We start from the raw sequence: 22,538 nt of genomic DNA on the forward strand, positions 1-22,538 counted from the left end.
GCATTTTTATAACATACGATCTCTGCTTTCACCTTCTTCAGCCAGTCCATGCCAACTATTACATCAAAACTCCCTAACTCTACTGGTATCAAATCAATCTTAAATATTTCGCTACCCAGTTTAATTTCTCGATTCCTGCATATATTATCTGCTAAAATTAATTTACCGTTTGCTAATTCGAGTAAAAATTTACTATCCAACGGCGTCAATGGACAACTTAATTTAGCACAAAAATCTCTACTCATATAGCTTCTATCCGCACCCGAATCAATTAAAACGTAAGAAGATTTATTGTCAATAAGAAACGTACCCGTAACAAGCTCCGGGTCTTCCTGTGCCTCTGCCGCATTAATATTGAAAACTCTTCCGCGGCCTTGTCCATTCGTGTTCTCCTGGTTCGGGAAATTTCTAATAATGTGGCCCGGTTTTCCACATTTATAACAAACTACATTGGCATAACTTGCTCCGACACTACTTGCTCCGCCATTACTCGTTCCGACACCATTTGTTCCTTTCGTTCTGTTAACCCCTGGTCCGTAGGCCTCACACTTCGTCGCGCTATGACCATTTCTTTTACACTTGTTGCAAAATTTGGTGCAGAACCCCGAGTGATACTTTTCACACCTTTGGCATAGCTGCTTCTGATTGTTATTGTTGTTGCGGTTGTTATTGTTGTTGGGATGATTGTTGTAGTTGATGTTGTTGTTGTTGTTGTTGTTGTTGTTGTTGTTGTTGGGCCGTTTGTTGTAGTTGCGATTGATGTTGCGATTGTTGGGATAATTGTTGCGATTATTATTGTAATTGCTGTTGTTGTTGTATTGGTGATTCTTATCACCATTTTCCTCCCACTTTCTTTTGACTTGCTTCACATTGGCCTCTTCAGCCGTCTGTTCTTTAATTCTTTCCTCAATCTGGTTCACTAGTTTGTGAGCCATTCTACATGCCTGTTGTATGGAGGCGGGCTCGTGTGAACTTATATCTTCTTGGATTCTTTCCGGTAATCCTTTCATAAACGCGTCGATCTTCTCTTCCTCATCTTCGAACGCTCCCGGACACAATAGGCACAATTCTGTGAATCGTCTTTCGTACGTGGTAATATCAAATCCTTGGGTTCGTAACCCTCTAAGTTTTGTCTTGAGCTTATTGACCTCGGTTCTGGGACGGTACTTCTCGTTCATCAAGTGCTTGAATGCTGACCACGGTAGTGCGTACGCATCATCTTGTCCCACTTGCTCTAGATAGGTATTCCACCATGTTAACGCAGAACCTGTGAAGGTATGCGTAGCGTACTTCACTTTGTCCTCTTCAGTACACTTACTTATGGCAAACACCGATTCGACCTTCTCGGTCCACCGTTTCAATCCGATCGGTCCTTCAGTTCTATAAAATTCCAATGCTTTGCAGGCAGTGAATTCTTTGTAGGTGCATCCTACACGATTTCCTGTACTGCTAGATCCAAGGTTATTGTTGGTATGTAGCGCAGCCTGTACTGCGGCTATGTTTGAAGCTAGAAAAGTACGGAATTCTTCTTCATTCATATTCACGGTGTGTCGAGTAGTCGGTGCCATTTCCTTCAAAATAGTCAAATGGAACAAGTTAATCATACAGAATATTAAGAGTAGTTAATAGTATTTCGTAGCATAATATGAACTCATTTATAAAAGCTTTTTCTTCATATTAGCGTTTTATAAGTTTAAATTCGGGTAGTACCTATCCGTTAAGTTCATACTTAGTAGCTAATATACAATTCAACTACTACAATTCTATATGAAAAACTGATTATAATAATATTTCGCGTTCAAACTTTTATACAATATTTTACAAACTTACAATACCGCTTATTTTACATAAAGCATGAAATATAGCACACAATAACTTTGATACAAGATAGTTGTGAAGATAATTCTAGCTAGTACACAAGTTGTTCAGCAAAGGCAATAAAGACACGTAATTCATACGTCCAGAAACAAGTCATGCATTCTGGTTTTACTAGGACTACTTCCCATCCTTGGTCTTGTGGAACATAACCGTTATGGCCGTTGATAAGACAGCGTGTTGTAACGTCGTCAAAGGGACGAGGGTTACGTAATGACCAACAGTCTCGTAATAACCTAAAAACCTCATTTCTTACCCCAATTACCGACTCCGTCACTTGTGGGAACGTTTTGTTTAATAGTTGTAGCCCGATGTTCTTTTTCTCACTTTGGTGAGAAGCGAACATTACTAACCCGTAAGCATAGCTTGCTTCTTTATGTTGCATGTTAGTCACTTTTTCTAAATCATGAAGTCCTATATTCGGATACATTGAGTCAAAATAATTTCTTAACCCGTTGCGTAAAATAGCATTTGGGTTCCCCGCAATATATGCGTCAAAGTAAACACATCGTAACTTATGAGTTTCCCAATGTGATATCCCCCATCTTTCAAACAAAAGTCTCTTATAAACCAAGACATTCTTGGAACGTTCTTCGAATGTCTTACAAACTGATTTTGCCGTAAATAGTTGTGCCGAAGAATTCTGACCGACTCTAGACAAGATTTCATCAATCATGTCTCCGGGTAGGTCTCTTAAAATATTGGGTTGTCTATCCATTTTGTGTTTTTATACTGTAAAATAGACAAGAGTTAGATTCATAAAAAAAAATACTTATTAATACAAGCAATTTTTACATATATCATAAAGCATAAGCACACTATATTACATATATTACACCACACGAATACAACTATCTTATTCCGACTCGCTCGTTTCTTCTTCTTCGGTTTTGGTTCGTTTTGCCAAGTTTCTAGGGATATATGATGTTCCCTTAATACGAGCTATCATTTTCCACAACGGTTTAGAAAAACCTGGTGGTTTAGAGGTTCCTGAGTCATTGTTACAACTTAAGGGCTTCGGGGGTTGACAATACATATAAAGTTCATCGGGGTTAGAATTAGATTTCTCTCTTTTTATGCCCTTTCCCTTATTATTTTCTTTTGCCTTTTTAAATTCAGTTGGGGTAATTTCTATAACATCATCGGAATTCTCATCGGAATCCGATTCATCGGAGAAATGGTAATCCTCCCAATATTTTGCTTCCTTGGCGGAAACACCATTGACCATAATTAACCTTGGTCGGTTGGTTGAGGATTTTTTTTTACTTAACCGTTTTATTATTTCCCCCACCGGTTCTATTTCCTCCTCCGGTTCCTCCTCTTCCGGTTCTGATTCTTCTTCCGGTTCTGATTCTTCTTCCGGTTCTTCTTCGGGAACTTGTGAATCAGTCCAATATATATTCGACTCTTCGTTATTATTAGGTGAGTCAATAGGATTTGTGCTAGAGGTAGACATCTATCACACAATATCAAACATGTTAAGAGATTAATATATCACATAATATATACATGTTAATAATATATAGTTTCCAACAAAAATGTTAAGCAATCATTTTTAAAGAAAACACGATCGAAGTCCAGACTCACTAATGCATCCTAACAAACTCGATAAGACACACTAATACAAATTTCTGGTTCTCTAAGACCAACGCTCTGATACCAACTGAAATGTCCCGTTCTTATTGATTAAAAACGTTCCATATTAATTGATTTTGTTGCGAGGTTTTGACCTCTATATGCGACGTTTTTCAAAGACTGCATTCATTTTTAAAACAAACCATAACCTTTATTTCATAAATAAAGGTTTAAAAAGCTTTACGTAGATTATCAAATAATGATAATCTAAAATATCATGTTTACACACGACCATTACATAATGGTTTACAATACAAATATGTTACATCGAAATCAGTTTCTTGAATGCAGTTTTTACACAATATCATACAAACATGGACTCCAAATCTTGTCCTTATTTTAGTATGCAACAGCGGAAGCTCTTAGTATTCACCTGAGAATAAACATGCTTTAAACGTCAACAAAAATGTTGGTGAGTTATAGGTTTAATCTATATATATCAAATCGTAACAATTGACCACAAGATTTCATATTTCAATAAACATCCCATACATAAAGATAAAAATCATTCATATGGTGAACACCTGGTAACCGACATTAACAAGATGCATATATAAGAATATCCCCATCATTCCGGGACACCCTTCGGATATGATATAAATTTCGAAGTACTAAAGCATCCGGTACTTTGGATGGGGCTTGTTGGGCCCAATAGATCTATCTTTAGGATTCGCGTCAATTAGGGTGTCTGTTCCCTAATTCTTAGCTTACCAGACTTAATAAAAAGGGGCATATTCGATTTCGATAATTCAACCATAGAATGTAGTTTCACGTACTTGTGTCTATTTTGTAAATCATTTATAAAACATGCATGTATTCTCATCCCAAAAATATTAGATTTTAAAAGTGGGACTATAACTCACTTTCACAGATTTTTACTTCGTCGGAAAGTAAGACTTGGCCACTGGTTGATTCACGAACCTATAACAATATATACATATATATCAAAGTATGTTCAAAATATATTTACAACACTTTTAATATATTTTGATGTTTTAAGTTTATTAAGTCAGCTGTCCTCGTTAGTAACCTACAACTAGTTGTCCACAGTTAGATTTACAGAAATAAATCGATAAATATTATCTTGAATCAATCCACGACCCAGTGTATACGTATCTCAGTATTGATCACAACTCAAACTATATATATTTTGGAATCAACCTCAACCTTGTATAGCTAACTCCAACATTCACATATAGAGTGTCTATGGTTATTCCGAAATATATATAGATGTGTCGACATGATAGGTCGAAACATTGTATACGTGTCTATGGTATCTCAAGATTACATAATATAAAATACAAGTTGATTAAGTTATGGTTGGAATAGATTTGTTACCAATTTTCACGTAGCTAAAATGAGAAAATTATCCAATCTTGTTTTACCCATAACTTCTTCATTTTAAATCCGTTTTGAGTGAATCAAATTGCTATGGTTTCATATTGAACTCTATTTTATGAATCTAAACAGAAAAAGTATAGGTTTATAGTCAGAAAAATAAGTTACAAGTCGTTTTTGTAAAGGTAGTCATTTCAGTCGAAAGAACGACGTCTAGATGACCATTTTAGAAAACATACTTCCACTTTGAGTTTAACCATAATTTTTGGATATAGTTTCATGTTTATAATAAAAATCATTTTCCCAGAATAACAACTTTTAAATCAAAGTTTATCATAATTTTTAATTAACTAACCCAAAACAGCCCGCGGTGTTACTACGACGGCGTAAATCCGGTTTTACGGTGTTTTTTGTGTTTCCAGGTTTTAAATCATTAAGTTAGCATATCATATAGATATAGAACATGTGTTTAGTTGATTTTAAAAGTCAAGTTAGAAGGATTAACTTTTATTTGTGAACAAGTTTAGAATTAACTAAACTATGTTCTAGTGATTACAAGTTTAAACCTTCGAATAAGATAGCTTTATATGTACGAATAGAATGATGTTATGAACATCATTACTACCTCAAGTTCCTTGGATAAACCTACTGGAAATGAGAAAAATAGATCTAGCTTCAAAGGATCCTTGGATGGCTTGAAAGTTCTTGAAGCAGAATCATGACACGAAAACAATTTCAAGTAAGATTTCCACTCGAAATAAGATTGTTATAGTTATAGAAATTGAATTAAAGTTTGAATATGATTATTACCTTGTATTAGAAAGATAACCTACTGTAAGTAACAAAGGTTTCTTGATCTTGGATGATTACTTGGAATGGATTTAGAAAACTTGGAAGTAAACTTGCAATCTTGAAAGTATTCTTGATTTTATGAAACTAGAACTTTTGGAATTTATGAAGAACACTTAGAACTTGAAGATAGAACTTAAGAGAGATCAATTAGATGAAGAAAATTGAAGAATGAAAGTGTTTGTAGGTGTTTTTGGTCGTTGGTGTATGGATTAGATATAAAGGATATGTAATTTTGTTTTCATGTAAATAAGTCATGAATGATTACTCATATTTTTGTAATTTTATGAGATATTTTATGCTAGTTGCTAAATGATGGTTCCCACATGTGTTAGGTGACTCACATGGGCTGCTAAGAGCTGATCATTGGAGTGTATATACCAATAGTACATACATCTAAAAGCTGTGTATTGTACGAGTACGAATACGGGTGCATACGAGTAGAATTGTTGATGAAACTGAACGAGGATGTAATTGTAAGCATTTTTGTTAATTAAAATTATTTTGATAAGTGTCTTGAAGTCTTTCAAAAGTGTATGAATACATATTAAAACACTACATGTATATACATTTTAACTGAGTCGTTAAGTCATCGTTAGTAGTTACATGTAAATGTTGTTTTGAAACCTTTAGGTTAACGATCTTGTTGAATGTTGTTAACCCATTATTTATTATAAAAAATGAGATGTTAAATTGTTATATTATCATGATATTATGATATATAATATATCTTAGTATGATATATATACAGTTAAATGTCGTTACAACGATAATCGTTACATATATGTCTCGTTTCGAAATCATTAAGTTAGTAGTCTTATTTTTACATATGTATTTCATTGTTAATACACTTAATAATATATTTACTTATAATTTAACATAATTAACCAAGTGTATCAATATCTTAATATGATTCATATGTACCTAGTAAGACGTTGTTATAACGATAATCGTTATATATATCGTTTTCGAGTTTCTTAAATTAATAGTCTCATTTTTATGTATATAACTCATTGTTAAAATACCTAATTAGATACATACTTATAATAAAATCATGTTAACTATATATATAACCATATATATGTCATCGTATAGTTTTTACAAGTTTTAATGTTCGTGAATCACCAGTCAACTTGGGTGGTCAATTGTCTATATGAAACCTATTTCAATTAATCAAGTCTTAACAAGTTTGATTGCTTAACATGTTGGAAACACTTAATCATGTAAATAACAATTTCATTTAATATATATATAAATATGGAAAAGTTCGGGTCACTACAATAGCACCTTTGGATTCAAGCATATTGTTTACATACTTACGCTATTTATAGCAACAGTGATTTTCAACTTATTATGTCGCAAGTTATTTCATTAATACTTCATACTTTTGTAAACTTAAACTTGTTGTCGAGCCATTTGGTAAACTAAACTTTGTAAGTCTTGTACGTTTCAAATGATTGCCACATAATTTTGGTCAAACGTGTCTCATTTAGGGACTATGACCACGCAACGGGACCTAAGTTAACGGCGCCGTCAATGACGATTTTTCCGGGTCGTTACACAATGAGGGGTCTAAAAGAACTCAATCAAAAGACGTATATTCTCTTAATTTGTTAACCAATGATTGATAAACCGTATGCTAGATATTCAAATATTAATTTGATGGGGCCAAGATTGAATTTATAAGATATTTAGTCCATAAATCTATACAAATTACTAATAAAGACTAAATTTTTTGGGGGGACCATGGTACCCCTGCCCTTACAATCCTGCATCACTGCATTTCGTTTAACTTTATGCAGTTAATAATTTGGTATAGTGCAAAAGTGTTTCTAAGTGATGTTTCATCACCAGTTAAGCACCTATTTTGAAATGTAATTCCACCACCCCAAACAAAATGAACCATTAATCCAGGAAATTCAGCCATTTTATGTGATGAGTGAAATGTCCCGTTCTTATTGATTAAAAATGTTCCATATTAATTGATTTCGTTACGAGGTTTTGACCTCTATATGAGACGTTTTTCAAAGACTGCATTCATTTTTAAAACAAACCATAACCTTTATTTCATAAATAAAGGTTTAAAAAGCTTTACGTAGATTATCAAATAATGATAATCTAAAATATCCTGTTTACACACGACCATTACATAATGGTTTACAATACAAATATGTTACATCGAAATCAGTTTCTTGAATGCAGTTTTTACACAATATCATACAAACATGGACTTCAAATCTTGTCCTTATTTTAGTATGCAACAGCGGAAGCTCTTAGTATTCACCTGAGAATAAACATGCTTTAAACGTCAACAAAAAATGTTGGTGAGTTATAGGTTTAACCTATATATATCAAATCGTAATAATAGACCACAAGATTTTATATTTCAATTAACATCCCATACATAGAGATAAAAATCATTCATATGGTGAACACCTGGTAACCGACATTAACAAGATGCATATATAAGAATATCCCCATCATTCCGGGACACCCTTCGGATATGATATAAATTTCGAAGTACTAAAGCATCCGGTACTTTGGATGGGGTTTGTTAGGCCCAATAGATCTATCTTTAGGATTCGTGTCAATTAGGGTGTCTGTTCCCTAATTCTTAGATTAACAGACTTAATAAAAAGGGGCATATTCGATTTCGATAATTCAACCATAGAATGTAGTTTCACGTACTTGTGTCTATTTTGTAAATCATTTATAAAACCTGCATGTATTCTCATCCCAAAAATATTAGATTTTAAAAGTGGGACTATAACTCACTTTCACAGATTTTTACTTCGTCGGGAAGTAAGACTTGGCCACTGGTTGATTCACGAACCTATAACAATATATACATATATATCAAAGTATGTTCAAAATATATTTACAAAACTTTTAATATATTTTGATGTTTTAAGTTTATTAAGTCAGCTGTCCTCGTTAGTAACCTACAACTAGTTGTCCACAGTTAGATGTACAGAAATAAATTGATAAATATTATCTTGAATCAATCCACGACCCAGTGTATACGTATCTCAGTATTGATCACAACTCAAACTATATATATTTTGGAATCAACCTCAACCCTGTATAGCTAACTCCAATATTCACATATAGAGTGTCTATGGTTGTTCCGAAATATATATAGATGTGTCGACATGATAGGTCGAAACATTGTATACGTGTCTATGGTATCTCAAGATTACATAATATAAAATACAAGTTGATTAAGTTATGGTTGGAATAGATTTGTTACCAATTTTCACGTAGCTAAAATGAGAAAAATTATCCAATCTTGTTTTACCCATAACTTCTTCATTTTAAATCCGTTTTGAGTGAATCAAATTGCTATGGTTTCATATTGAACTCTATTTTATGAATCTAAACAGAAAAAGTATAGGTTTATAGTTGGAAAAATAAGTTACAAGTCGTTTTTGTAAAGGTTGTCATTTCAGTCGAAAGAACGACGTCTAGATGACCATTTTAGAAAACATACTTCCACTTTGAGTTTAACCATAATTTTTGGATATAGTTTCATGTTCATAATAAAAATCATTTTCCCAGAATAATAACTTTTAAATCAAAGTTTATCATAGTTTTCAATTAACTAACCCAAAACAACCCGCGGTGTTACTACGACGGCGTAAATCCGATTTTACGGTGTTTTTCGTGTTTCTAGGTTTTAAATCATTAAGTTAGCATATCATATAGATATAGAACATGTGTTTAGTTGATTTTAAAAGTCAAGTTAGAAAGATTAACTTTTATTTGCGAACAAGTTTAGAATTAACTAAACTATGTTCTAGTGATTACAAGTTTAAACCTTCGAATAAGATAGCTTTATATGTATGAATCGAATGATGTTATGAACATCATTACTACCTCAAGTTCTGAAATGCCCCATTCTTATTGATTAAAAACGTTCCATATTAATTGATTTCGTTGCGAGGTTTTGACCTCTATATGAGACGTTTTTCAAAGACTGCATTCATTTTTAAAACAAACCATAACCTTTATTTCATAAATAAAGGTTTAAAAAGCTTTACGTAGATTATCAAATAATGATAATCTAAAATATCATGTTTACACACGACCATTACATAATGGTTTACAATACAAATATGTTACATCGAAATCAGTTTCTTGAATGCAATTTTTAGACAATATCATACAAACATGGACTCCAAATCTTGTCCTTATTTTAGTATGCAACAGCGGAAGCTCTTAGTATTCACCTGAGAATAAACATGCTTTAAACGTCAACAAAAATGTTGGTGAGTTATAGGTTTAACCTATATATATCAAATCGTAACAATAGCCCACAAGATTTCATATTTCAATACACATCCCATACATAGAGATAAAAATCATTCATATGGTGAACACCTGGTAACCGACATTAACAAGATGCATATATAAGAATATCCCCATCATTCCGGGACACCCTTCGGATATGATATAAATTTCGAAGTACTAAAGCATCCGGTACTTTGGATGGGGCTTGTTGGGCCCGATAGATCTATCTTTAGGATTCGCGTCAATTAGGGTGTCTGTTCCCTAATTCTTAGATTTCCAGACTAAAAGGGGCATATTCGGTTTAATAATCCAGCCATAGAATGTAGTTTCAATCACTTGTGTCCATTTCGTAAAACATTTATAAAAACAGCGCACGCATTCTCAGTCCCAAAAATATATATTGCAAAAGCATTTAAAAAGGGAGTAATGAAAACTCACTTTCACAGATTTTTACTTCGTCGGGAAGTAAGACTTGGCCACTGGTTGATTCACGAACCTATAACAATATATACATATATATCAAAGTATGTTCAAAATATATTTACAACACTTTTAATATATTTTGATGTTTTAAGTTTATTAAGTCAGCTGTCCTCGTTAGTAACCTACAACTAGTTGTCCACAGTTAGATGTACAGAAATAAATCGATAAATATTATCTTGAATCAATCCACGACCCAGTGTATACGTATCTCAGTATTGATCACAACTCAAACTATATATATTTTAGAATCAACCTCAACCCTGTATAGCTAACTCCAACATTCACATATAGAGTGTCTATGGTTGTTCCGAAATATATATAGATGTGTCGACATGATAGGTCGAAACATTGTATACGTGTCTATGGTATCTCAAGATTACATAATATAAAATACAAGTTGATTAAGTTATGGTTGGAATAGATTTGTTACCAATTTTCACGTAGCTAAAATGAGAAAAATTATCCAATCTTGTTTTACCCATAACTTCTTCATTTTAAATCCGTTTTGAGTGAATCAAATTGCTATGGTTTCATATTGAACTCTATTTTATGAATCTAAACAGAAAAAGTATAGGTTTATAGTTGGAAAAATAAGTTACAAGTCGTTTTTGTAAAGGTTGTCATTTCAGTCGAAAGAACGACGTCTAGATGACCATTTTAGAAAACATACTTCCACTTTGAGTTTAACCATAATTTTTGGATATAGTTTCATGTTCATAATAAAAATCATTTTCCCAGAATAATAACTTTTAAATCAAAGTTTATCATAGTTTTCAATTAACTAACCCAAAACAACCCGCGGTGTTACTACGACGGCGTAAATCCGATTTTACGGTGTTTTTCGTGTTTCTAGGTTTTAAATCATTAAGTTAGCATATCATATAGATATAGAACATGTGTTTAGTTGATTTTAAAAGTCAAGTTAGAAAGATTAACTTTTATTTGCGAACAAGTTTAGAATTAACTAAACTATGTTCTAGTGATTACAAGTTTAAACCTTCGAATAAGATAGCTTTATATGTATGAATCGAATGATGTTATGAACATCATTACTACCTCAAGTTCTGAAATGCCCCATTCTTATTGATTAAAAACGTTCCATATTAATTGATTTCGTTGCGAGGTTTTGACCTCTATATGAGACGTTTTTCAAAGACTGCATTCATTTTTAAAACAAACCATAACCTTTATTTCATAAATAAAGGTTTAAAAAGCTTTACGTAGATTATCAAATAATGATAATCTAAAATATCATGTTTACACACGACCATTACATAATGGTTTACAATACAAATATGTTACATCGAAATCAGTTTCTTGAATGCAATTTTTACACAATATCATACAAACATGGACTCCAAATCTTGTCCTTATTTTAGTATGCAACAGCGGAAGCTCTTAGTATTCACCTGAGAATAAACATGCTTTAAACGTCAACAAAAATGTTGGTGAGTTATAGGTTTAACCTATATATATCAAATCGTAACAATAGACCACAAGATTTCATATTTCAATACACATCCCATACATAGAGATAAAAATCATTCATATGGTGAACACCTGGTAACCGACATTAACAAGATGCATATATAAGAATATCCCCATCATTCCGGGACACCCTTCGGATATGATATAAATTTCGAAGTACTAAAGCATCCGGTACTTTGGATGGGGCTTGTTGGGCCCGATAGATCTATCTTTAGGATTCGCGTCAATTAGGGTGTCTGTTCCCTAATTCTTAGATTTCCAGACTAAAAGGGGCATATTCGGTTTAATAATCCAGCCATAGAATGTAGTTTCAATCACTTGTGTCCATTTCGTAAAACATTTATAAAAACAGCGCACGCATTCTCAGTCCCAAAAATATATATTGCAAAAGCATTTAAAAAGGGAGTAATGAAAACTCACTTTCACAGATTTTTACTTCGTCGGGAAGTAAGACTTGGCCACTGGTTGATTCACGAACCTATAACAATATATACATATATATCAAAGTATGTTCAAAATATATTTACAACACTTTTAATATATTTTGATGTTTTAAGTTTATTAAGTCAGCTGTCCTCGTTAGTAACCTACAACTAGTTGTCCACAGTTAGATGTACAGAAATAAATCGATAAATATTATCTTGAATCAATCCACGACCCAGTGTATACGTATCTCAGTATTGATCACAACTCAAACTATATATATTTTAGAATCAACCTCAACCCTGTATAGCTAACTCCAACATTCACATATAGAGTGTCTATGGTTGTTCCGAAATATATATAGATGTGTCGACATGATAACATTGTATATGTGTCTATGGTATCTCAAGATTACATAATATACAATACAAGTTGATTAAGTTATGGTTGGAATAGATTTGTTACCAATTTTCACGTAGCTAAAATGAGAAAAATTATCCAATCTTGTTTTACCCATAACTTCTTCATTTTAAATCCGTTTTGAGTGAATCAAATTGCTATGGTTTCATATTGAACTCTATTTTATGAATCTAAATAGAAAAAGTATAGGTTTATAGTTGGAAAAATAAGTTACAAGTCGTTTTTGTAAAGGTAGTCATTTCAGTCGAAAGAACGACGTCTAGATGACCATTTTAGAAAACATACTTCCACTTTGAGTTTAACCATAATTTTTGGATATAGTTTCATGTTCATAATAAAAAACATTTTCTCAGAATAACAACTTTTAAATCAAAGTTTATCATAGTTTTTAATTAACTAACCCAAAACATCCCGCGGTGTTACTACGACGGCGTAAATCCGGTTTTACGGTGTTTTTCGTGTTTCCAGGTTTTAAATCATTAAGTTAGCATATCATATAGATATAGAACATGTGTTTCGTTGATTTTAAAAGTCAAGTTAGAAGGATTAACTTTTATTTGCGAACAAGTTTAGAATTAACTAAACTATGTTCTAGTGATTACAAGTTTAAACCTTCGAATAAGATAGCTTTATATGTATGAATTGAATGATGTTATGAACATCATTACTACCTCAAGTTCCTTGGATAAACCTACTGGAAATGAGAAAAATAGATCTAGCTTCAAAGGATCCTTGGATGGCTTGAAAGTTCTTGAAGCAGAATCATGACACTAAAACAATTTCAAGTAAGATTTCCACTCGAAATAAGATTGTTATAGTTATAGAAATTGAATTAAAATTTGAATATGATTATTACCTTGTATTAGAAATATAACCTACTGTAAGTAACAAAGGTTTCTTGATCTTGGATGATTACTTGGAATGGATTTAGAAAACTTGGAAGTAAACTTGCAATCTTGGAAGTATTCTTGATTTTATGAAACTAGAACTTTTGGAATTTATGAAGAACACTTAGAACTTGAAGATAGAACTTGAGAGAGATCAATTAGATGAAGAAAATTGAAGAATGAAAGTGTTTGTAGGTGTTTTTGGTCATTGGTGTATGGATTAGATATAAAGGATATGTAATTTTGTTTTCATGTAAATAAGTCATGAATGATTACTCATATTTTTGTAATTTTATGAAATATTTCATGCTAGTTGTCAAATGATGGTTCCCACATGTGTTAGGTGACTCACATGGGCTGCTAAGAGCTGATCATTAGAGTGTATATACCAATAGTACATACATCTAAAAGCTGTGTATTGTACGAGTACGAATACGGGTGCATACGAGTAGAATTGTTGATGAAACTGAATGAGGATGTAATTGTAAGCATTTTTGTTAAGTAGAAGTATTTTGATAAGTGTCTTGAAGTCTTTCAAAAGTGTATGAGTACATATTAAAACACTACATGTATATACATTTTAACTGAGTCGTTAAGTCATCGTTAGTCGTTACATGTAAATGTCGTTTTGAAACCTTTAGGTTAACGATCTTGTTGAATGTTATTAACCCATTGTTTATTATAACAAATGAGATATTAAATTTTTATATTATCATGATATTATGATATATAATATATCTTAGTATGATGTATATACAGTTAAATCTCGTTACAACGATAATCGTTACATATATGTCTCGTTTCGAAATCATTAAGTTATTAGTCTTATTTTTACATATGTATTTCATTGTTAATACACTTAATAATATATTTACTTATCATTTAACATAATTAACCAAGTGTATCAATATCTTAATATGATTCATATGTACCTAGTAAGACGTTGTTATAACGATAATCGTTATATATATCGTTTTCGAGTTTCTTAAATTAATAGTCTCATTTTTATGTATATAACTCATTGTTAAAATACCTAATGAGATACATACTTATAATAAAATCATGTTAACTATATATATAACCATATATATGTCATCGTATAGTTTTTACAAGTTTTAACGTTCGTGAATCACCGGTCAACTTGGGTGGTCAATTGTCTATATGAAACCTATTTCAATTAATCAAGTCTTAACAAGTTTGATTGCTTAACATGTTGGAAACACTTAATCATGTAAATAACAATTTCATTTAATATATATATATAAACATGGAAAAGTTCGGGTCACTACAAGTTCCTTGGATAAACCTACTGGAAATGAGAAATATAGATCTAGCTTCAAAGGATCCTTGGATGGCTTGAAAGTTTTTGAAGCAGAATCATGACACGAAAACAATTTCAAGTAAGATTTCCACTCGAAATAAGATTGTTATAGTTATAGAAATTGAATTAAAGTTTGAATATGATTATTACCTTGTATTAGAAAGATAACCTACTGTAAGTAACAAAGGTTTCTTAATCTTGGATGATTACTTAGAATGGATTTAGAAAACTTGGAAGTAAACTTGCAATCTTGGAAGTATTCTTGATTTTATGAAACTAGAACTTTTGGAATTTATGAAGAACACTTAGAACTTGAAGATAGAACTTGAGAGAGATTAATTAGATGAATAAAATTGAAGAATTAAAGTGTTTGTAGGTGTTTTTGGTCGTTGGTGTATGGATTAGATATAATGGATATGTAATTTTGTTTTCATGTAAATAAGTCATGAATGATTACTCATATTTTTGTAATTTTATGAGATATTTCATGCTAGTTGCCAAATGATGATTCCCACATGTGTTAGGTGACTCACATGGGCTGCTAAGAGCTGATCATTAGAGTGTATATACCAATAGTACATACATCTAAAAGCTGTGTATTGTACAAGTACGAATACGGGTGCATACGAGTAGAATTGTTGATGAAACTGAACGAGGATGTAATTGTAAGCATTTTTGTTAAGTAGAAGTATTTTGATAAGTGTCTTGAAGTCTTTCAAAAGTGTATGAGTACATATTAAAACACTACATGTATATACATTTTAACTGAGTCGTTAAGTCATCGTTAGTCGTTACATGTAAATGTTGTTTTGAAACCTTTAGGTTAACGATCTTGTTGAATGTTATTAACCCATTGTTTATTATAACAAATGAGATGTTAAATTGTTATATTATCATGATATTATGATATATAATATATCTTAGTATGATGTATATACAGTTAAATGTCGTTACAACGATAATCGTTACATATATGTCTCGTTTCGAAATCATTAAGTTAGTAGTCTTATTTTTACATATGTATTTCATTGTTAATACACTTAATAATATATTTACTTATCATTTAACATAATTAACCAAGTGTATCAATATCTTAATATGATTCATATGTACCTAGTAAGACGTTGTTATAACGATAATCGTTATATATATCGTTTTCGAGTTTCTTAAATTAATAGTCTCATTTTTATGTATATAATGTGATGACCCGGGAATTTCCGACCAAATTTAAACTTGAATCTTATATGATCTTGACACGATAAGCAAAGTCTGTAATGTTAAGTCTCGAAAACTTTGGAACAGTTTACATGAATGCATTTGACTTTTGACCATTCCCGAAGATTCACGAACAATTAATTTTAAAATAGATATGTGTGTATATATACATATATATAAATAAATATTAATTGAAAATATAATTTGAAATATTAAATGTTTTTGTTATTAAAATTAATTATGTAAATTAAAATAAAAATATGATATTATGATAATTATTTTAAATGTATACTTTGTGGTTTCGAATTTATTTAGTAAACGATATAGCACTCCGTGAAAACTGTCGACAAATAATTCTTCAATCATGGCTTTACTGTTGTTAATTTTCATTATTTCATCTGTACATGATTCTCTGATGTTTATAATAGTATTACTATTACTTGATGTACATGATTGCTTGATTGGTAATGCAAACCATATATGCATACCGCCTATATAGAGATAGATATTAATTTATACTTTTAACTGTTTTTGTTTTAAACTAGTTATATATTTATATATACATTTACGTACGAGATCTTTAAAAACCACAACAGTCTCTGCTATCTAACTTAATTACATAGAAATATCAATCTTAGGAGAATCATTTTTTTTAAACAATGAACTTTCAAAACCCCACAACCCCACCAACTACTTTACATTGTCATCCTATTTCTATCTATAATTAACCCATTCTATATATATATATATATATATATATATATATATATATATATATATATATATATATATATATATATATATATACAATACGATGAATGCACCAACAACTCCAATCTTCCTACTTTTCATAAATCTTTTGGCATCCAAGAATATCACCAAAAATCAACTCCTTCCAAATCGACAAAACACCAGTTTGTTGTTTTCTTTTTGATTAGGAATGTGCAAAACCCCACACTTCCTTTTAGTAATTTCTGTTTGCAATCAACATCATCTTTAATTATCGAATTCTTTATATATTAGAACACATATACATATATTACAAGAACAATAACAATAACAATACATATTACTCTTAACACATATATTACTTACATACAGAGAGGTAGAGAGATCAATTATTAACCAAACCACCATCCTACAACCTCTAGCCTCACCCTTCACCAGCCTACAAGAACAACCATCAACCATACCTTCCCACGCTAAGCTTCAACAACCAAACACCAACTATTATTCATGCTACTGCTGCCATCGGTTACGTCTCCCATCATCACCACAAAAACAACTCAAGAACCCACTTGAATGGTTGCTGCTGCCGGTACAGTTTCTGTATTCTGCTATGACCATCGAAAACTCATTAGTCTTCTATTTCAGTTTTAGGATCGAAGCAAGAACACCAAGTAAGCTGCTACATTGCTGCTACATTCGGAGATGTTTACTATCATTATTCATGCAACAAAATTGAACATATTGCAACTATTATTGTACGTTTCTGTTCCTGATAAATCAAACCACCTTTATTTATCATCATTTATATCTATCTATATCTTTAATCTATATATACATTATATACTTGAGTAACATATAAAAAAATCAAACATAATCTCTTCTTCATACCTCTACAACCCATCTTATTCATCAAACCACCACCATGATCACCATATGAGACCAATACCTCTGTTTACTACAAGGCTGCTGCTACTGCTGCTCCAATTACTGCATATCGAATTAAAAGATTTAACAAAGAGTGATTGAACGACATCTATTACCTTATAAATCTGTGTAGGATTCGAATGTGACCCAGTTGAACTTTCAAGAAGATCATTCACCTTGTTACAACAGTCAATAAAGTCACCAATCTCCTTGTTGGTCTCCAACAAAGAAGATGAGCCTGCATATTCCTCAACATCAACCTCTCTCATAAAATTTTCATCATGAACATTACCACAGATCTTAATATGGTTAATGAAAGTAATTTTGGACAAAGGTTTAATTACAGCAACTATTATCTTGATGTTAGCGAAGAATTAGACCCCAAACCACTACTCTTTCTGTTTTCCAATCTGTTTTCTGTTTCAGTCAGTCTAAAATAGAACCCAAATGTTGAATTAGCATCATCAAATTGATGTTACTATTTCTACTATTAGGTTTCTTCTACCCTATGTTACCATCTAAAACCTTAAAGTCGAATACATACCTGTTGCAGCCGAGAACAACCCGCTAATTCCACTACTCGATTACTCCTTGTTGTTACTGCTAATTGAAGATCGACAATACCAAATTAAAGTGAGCTTATGCTATTTTTGTTTCTTATTTTAAAACTATAAACATAACCATAATCACAGTCGGAACTTTTACCTACAATTGTCGTCCTGATCAACGAATCCCATCACCATCAGAATCATCTCTTCCTCTGTTGCTCGAATTCATAGGTTGATTTACGATGTTGATCTATTCAGTCTCTAACTCTGGTTATTTCTCTGATTCGATGATGATGAAGAATCTTGATGATGATGATGAAGCGATGATGATGAGGCATCAATGGCCGATTTTAGTATTGCTTGATCGATTGAAAAACCGAAGGCCATGAACCGCGTTTGGATTCTGCTTCTTCGATCTATTTTGAGCCGACAACCACAACCCCAATTTCCCTTTATTAGGTATAAGTATATTTATAATTATAATTATTATTTTTATTTGTATTATATTATATTATTCTAATTCTTATTATTACTATTTTATCATTATTAATGTTATAATAATTATAAAAAAAAATTATTGTATGACAAATAATACGAATATCATCATTATTATTATTATTAAATATTATTAAGATTTATTATTATTTATTATTTATTATTATTATTATTACTATCATTATTATTTTTATCAAAATTTATATTATTATTAAAATTATCATTTAGATTATTATTAGTAACATTATTACTATTATTAACATTTCAATTATTTTTATGAAAATGATTAAGTTACAATCTGAAATGAATTATTAATTACTATTTTAATAAACAAAAGATATTTATATAAAAATATAATTTTTACATATATCATAAGAATATTTAAATTACTATTTTAAAATAACATATAAAAATAATATATATATAAAAACTGGTTTGATTACCATTATATGTTCATTATGTGTTTTGACATATGTATAAATGATATAGGTTCGTGAATCCGAGGCCAACCCTGCATTGTTCAATTGTTCAATATCATCATATGTATTTTTACTACAAAATACAGTATTGTGAGTTTCATTTGCTCCCTTTTACTCTTTACGTTTTTGGGCTGAGAATACATGCAAATGTTTTATTAACTGTTTTACAATATATATATGTGTGAGTTTCATTTGATCCCTTTTACTCTTTACAATTTTGGGCTGAGAATACATGCAAATGCTTATATGCGTGAGTTTCATTTGATCCCTTTTACTCTTTACAATTTTGGGCTGAGAATACATGCAAATACTTTATTAACTGTTTTACAATATTTATATGCGTGAGTTTCATTAATCCCTTTTTAAATGCTTTTGCAATATATATTTTTGGGACTGAGAATACATGCGCTGTTTTTATAACTGTTTTACGAAATAGACACAAGTAATTGAAACTACATTATATGGTTGAATGATCGAAATCGAATATGCCCCTTTTTATTAAGTCTGGTAATCTAAGAATTAGGGAACAGACACCCTAATTGACGCGAACTCTAAAGATAGATCTATCGGGCCCAACAAGCCCCATCCAAAGTACCGGATGCTTTAGTACTTCGAAATTTATATCATGTCCGAAGGAGGATCCCGGAATGATGGGGATATTCTTATATGCATATTGTGAATGTCGGTTACCAGGTGTTCAATCCATATGAATGATATTTTTGTCTCTATGCATGGGACGTATGTTTACGAAAAATGGAAATATGAAATCTTGTGGTCTATTAATATTATGAAATGATTATTTATGTTAAACTAATGAACTCACCAACCTTTTGGTTGACACTTTAAAGCATGTTTATTCTCAGGTACGAAAGAAATCTTCCGCTGTGTAATTGCTCATTTTAAAGATATTACTTGGAGTCATTCATGACATATTCCAAAAGACGTTGCATTCGAGTCGTTGAGATCATCAAGATTATTATTAAATCAGTTATAGTTAGATATATTATAAAATGGTATGCATGTCGTCAACTTTCATTGTAATGAAAGTTTGTCTTTTCAAAAACGAATGCAATGTTTGTAAAATGTATCATATAGAGGTCAAATACCTCGCGATGTAATCAACTGTTGTGAATCGTTTATAATCGATATGGATTTCGTCCGGATGGATTAGGACGGGTCCTTTCAGTTGGTATCAGAGCGGTGGTCTTAGCGAACCATGTCTGCATTAGTGTGTCTAACTGATAAGTCGTTAGGATGCATTAGTGAGTTTGGACTTCGACCGTGTCTGCATGTCAAAGGTTTTGCTTATCATTTCGTGTCAAAAATTACCTGCTTATCATTCTTAGAGAATCACTTGCTTATCATTCTTAGTCTAGGCACGTTTTACTGCATTGACTGCATGAATAGTGTATAGACAAAATTCATATCTTAGTGTATCTGCTACTTCATATCTTAGCGTATCTGTTACTGTAACTTTGTCTGACAACTTCCGTAGATTCCTCCGTAACTTATGGGATTTTAGTATTATATATGCATATGTAAGTATGTATTGCAGGGTACTAATCTACATCCTATAATCTATTTCTTATCGAAAATCCTTCATCTAATTGTACAAGATGAATCCCTCAACCAGTTCGAGTCCCTCAGATTTCGATAACTATTCCGACAGTTATTCCGACAGCTATTCCGACATGGATATTCACCTAAGCTCCGAAAGCGATGTCACCAGAATGAATCAATCAATCAGCCATCCCCAATTCATCTGATGCATTCGTAGTCGACTTAATCAATGGAGACACGAAGAAGGCGATCCCTTCCACCAACCGAATTCACCTCTTGACAATGAACCTGAAGCGTTTACCGGTGAACCTATCCGAAACACCATTTTCAGCCTCATTCCAGGATAGCTCTTCACGATTATATTCTATCTAAAATTCTAAACCTTATTCATCTGCTTGTTCTGACCGACAATCATCTTGGAATAATAGGAGAAGTCAACGAACTTCGCGCTCGAGTAATCAATCTGGAGAATATGGTACAAAATGTACCAGCTTCAGTAACATCATCGGCACCAATAGTATCATCAGTAACAGCACCAGTACCATCAACAATCCATGCCTCAACATCTCATTATGTAGCTCGAGTATCATCATCGTTCTACGTATCGTTCTACATCGATTATCTTCGTTCTTCATGACGATTAAGTAATCTCTAAATGTTTTAGAGATTATGTATTCTAGTTCTAATGGTAAACCAAATGAGTTTAATATCACATTGACTCATTAAATCCATAATTACGTCTGACGAAAATATATATGTATATATGTTTTCATAAAGATTGTAATTAAAATTTTTATTGTACAAACTGTTAATGGTGAAAATATTTTAACGGGTAGGTAACACCCGAGGAATATTTAGATTTCACATTAATAAGTTACATTGTATAGTCTTCGAATCTGATTCAACGGTCGATTACCATCCTACCTACATCTATCGATATACGAATCCGTTCACCACAGAATAACCATTTTCATTCAAATTTAATTTCATATTTGGATTTTTACTTACCAGAATCCAACAAGTGGCATAATGAAGAAATAATGGACACAATAAAAATTGATTAGAAACAGACTAATTAACAATATGGAATTTTGTTAAGAAACCATGCTAACTGTTCCAGCTAACTGTTCCTAGCTAACTGATTACATTCTATTTATCGCATTTTATTTATTGCAATTTAATTATCGCAATTTACATTCCCGCAATTTTATTTATTGTCATCTAATTTCTGTTATTTACTTTACGCACTTTAGTTATCGTTATTTAATTCCTGTTATTTATTTTACGCACTTTAAATATCGGGACACGTATACAAGGTTTTGACATATCATATCGATGCATCTATATATATTATTTGGAATAACCATAGACACTCTATATGCAGTAATGATCGAGTTCTCTATACAGGGTTGAGGTTGATTCTATAATAATATATATACTTTGAGTTGTGATCGAGTCTGAGACATGTACACGGGTCCCGATACGTATTAATTAATTCGGATATTATATATTAAGCTATATATGTATTATCGGACTGTTAATTGTGGACTATCAAATATGGACTGTCGACATTGGATAA

This window comes from Rutidosis leptorrhynchoides, chromosome 8 (assembly GCF_046630445.1).
Source record: "Rutidosis leptorrhynchoides isolate AG116_Rl617_1_P2 chromosome 8, CSIRO_AGI_Rlap_v1, whole genome shotgun sequence".
Taxonomy (NCBI): Eukaryota; Viridiplantae; Streptophyta; class Magnoliopsida; order Asterales; family Asteraceae; genus Rutidosis; species Rutidosis leptorrhynchoides.